At 44.7% G+C, this 3,308-nt stretch overlaps 1 pseudogene; it reads right to left on the bottom strand.

Moving 5' to 3' along the window:
- Positions 1 to 644: 644 nt before the first annotated feature.
- LOC119277709 lies at positions 645 to 2,570 on the bottom strand (annotated as a pseudogene).
- Between the last annotated feature and the right edge of the window lie 738 nt (positions 2,571 to 3,308).

Here is a 3,308-nt window from a genome sequence, read left to right as displayed (position 1 = left end):
CGTCGCCCTTCCCTTGCAGATCGCCGCCGCGCCCGCACGCCTCGGGTCCGGTGGGATCCGGGATGACGAGGGGGGATGGGATGCGTGAGGGGAAGGTCGCCGCCGCGCCACCATCTCCCCCCTCCTCCTCCGCCACCAGAGGGGGCCGCCGCCACCGTTGTCGAGGGAGTGGAGGGGATGAGGAGCTTGAGAAGGCGGCTGGGGGAAAAGATTAGGGTTGAAGACGAGGGCGACGGAGGAGAAAGCGGAGTAGCGGACCGGCGCGGGGCTCACCACAGCGCGGTGTTTTTTTCCCTCGCGTGGTACCGTGCGCTCGAGGCATTGGTTGTGCCTAGCACTTTTTGAGGCTTTATATGTTAGATTTCCTAGGTCTTTCCTTGTGTGCACACCATAGCCGGCCAGGGATGTACCCCACATTCCCCACTTTGCATCATGCCCACAAAGACACGGCTGACGAAAAGCACTAGAGGAAGGCACACATTACCTAGAAGGCGGGTCGTTAACAATCAGAGGCTAACAAAGTTGACCCACTTGCTTGACCCAATCACAATCAACCAACCCAAATTCAAATTAGACACCTCAATTGATGGAGAGAGCTTCAAAATTAGGGAGCTTAATGAAGTTAAAGATTTCTCTTAGGTAGGGAACACATCTTTACAAAGGAAGTGAACGGCTATTTATAAGGCATGCTTACAATACACAGTTACACATAAATTTACACACTCACATGTTCGTGCAAGCAAATAGACACACGTCTATATAGGACTTTCACTTTCTTGTCAACTCGAGTAATTTCAATGCAGCTGACGTCTCTTGTAACTTATCATTACTTTTTCTTTGGGCTCTGGAGTTATCTTGCTCCAGTCTGCCTTTGGAAAAGGAGACATTAGCTTGAGCTCAAAGTTTCTTAAAAGATGGCTCCATATCAGTTTAATTTGCAGATAAGCAAAGGCCATCCCAGGGCAAATATGCCTTCCACCACCAAATGATGTGTACGAGAACTTGCCACCAACTTTGTCCTCCTGTCTTGTCTCCCAGGACTAAACCGATCAGGGTCATACACCCCAGGGTCCTTGTAAATGTATGGCAGCTTACTGTTAAATACAGTCGGAATTGTGACGTTATGACCTCCTGGTATGTCATATTCCTTGCCTTCCTTGGTGTGGACCTTGAATGTCTTATGTGCCTTGCGAAATAACACTGGAAGCGCTGGGTGCATCCTAAGTGCCTCCTTTATGCAGTTGTGCAGGGTATCCATCTCTAACAAGGCCTTGTAGTCTATCCGGTTTCCATACTTAATAATGATATGTTTTTGCTCCTCGACGGCCGCCATTAAGAACTTCGTGTTGCTCAGCAAGCAAGCTCCAGTCCATATACTAGTGTTGAGAACTCGTGTGCCTTGAAGTAGAAATGAGGATGATCATCATACCAGAGATTTCTGCTATGGTCGTGGGGCGACCATCCTTGTACTTGGAATCAATTAGCCTCTGTAATGCATCCTCCTGTGCTTGGCTGCGTGACCTAACTGCGGTAGAGAATATTTCTTTCAGTTTGATGTGTGCCTTGTCACGTCGGCGGTTTGCCGGTGTTGGAATATATGGGAATAAGAAACTGATGATGGTTGCCCCGTTCTCAAGTTCATGAAGCAATGAATAGATTTCAGTTGGTATCATTTGATGCCGAACCGTATCTGCTAGTAACCACCGACTAGAGGTCAACATGAGCACCTGCTCAAGTTCATGTTTAAGATCAACTATGCCATCTTGTCCCCACTTTGCAAAGTAGGCCTGCGGAATACAAATAAATACAGTAATCTTTTAGTTCAGTTTCAAGCATTAATCCTATTGCAATGATTTAGTTAATTATATTAAAATTATCTTCTTTTTTTTGCTGGGAAATGTTGATAGTATCTATAGCTGGTGAGAAAGCACGTCTAAGTGGATGACTCATACTAGAAAGGTGAATATTTTTTGGTAACTCAACTCCGATCACGTACTTAATCAGTAGTCAATCAATTGGGGAAATAAAAATAAAAATAAAAATAATGATCACTTGTACTATATATTCTACGTACATACCTCCACTTCTTGAAATATGGGATCAACATGGCTCCTCAACTTGGATGGCTGTAGTGCTTGAATAATGAAGTTTGAGTGTTCATTGCGAGTCGCGGTGTCTACCCCAAACCCAACCTCTTGACCATACATTGGAACGGTGAACTCCAACAAATTACCCCAGCTAATCTCTGAGTCCAGCCCTTGAAAGAAATGAGCTGACACCTCCGGTCCAATCAACAGGGTCACCTTGGGTCCAAGCAAGTTTATGGTGAACACACTGCCAAACTTTGTGTATAGATCCTGGATCGTAGCTTGCAAGCCCTTGTTAAGAAGCGGAGGTATGAGAGCTAGGACATTCACCACAGGAGGAAGTGGTCGTGTACACACATGATTATACAACTTGTTTTTTGCTTTTAGAACCTTGGCGGCTACCACAATTATTATTGAACAAAGAACTACTGAGAATAATGTGGTGCTAGCAGCTGCCCAGTCCATAACGTACATTGTCAACTAACTAGACCGGCCCTGCAAAAGAAGTCATGAACATCGAGGGTAGTAAATTAGATTTGTATATCCATACAAGCAAACTAAGTTATTAGATAATAAAGACATTACGGTGCAGTTGTATCATCTTGATACGGCGATTGAGCGGAATTCCAATCATCGAAAATAAATATAGTGAAAGATATTGGATTGTTGACTTGTAAGGTAATGTAATGTAATGTAATGTCAGTGTCATTCAATTGATTTATCCGTTATTTGACATGCAACTCGAGCCGCTACCATTACGTCTCCCACCTAGGCAACACCCACTGCCAACTCCCTCTCCTTGTCATCGCCGAGAAAAGCCTATGCGGACGAAGGTTGTAGAGGGGGCTTTTTCCACATGTGAGTTGGACCCATACGTCCTAGGCCGATGGCGGAAATACTGCAACGCTTGTTGGAGAGAGGTTCGGGCCCTGTCTTGGTCGTCAGCCGGCAGTTTGAGCTACAATGGTGGTCAGAGTCATGTCGATGGTTGAGAACTCTCAACTACGCTGCAATATGGACTACCAATTGTTGTTAGCGGCAACGTATACCATTTGTGGTGGACATGTGATACTTCTCTAACGTATCTATATATTTTTGATTATTTCATGCTATTATATTATGAATCTTGTATGCTTTATAAGTCATCTTATACAATTTTTGGGAACTAACCTATTAACTTAGTGCCCCGTGTCGATTCCTGTTTTTTTTGCCATTTTCTTT

This window comes from Triticum dicoccoides, chromosome 3B (assembly GCF_002162155.2).
Source record: "Triticum dicoccoides isolate Atlit2015 ecotype Zavitan chromosome 3B, WEW_v2.0, whole genome shotgun sequence".
In the NCBI taxonomy this organism is placed as follows: Eukaryota; Viridiplantae; Streptophyta; class Magnoliopsida; order Poales; family Poaceae; genus Triticum; species Triticum dicoccoides.
This window is presented reverse-complemented; position numbering and strand designations above follow the sequence as displayed.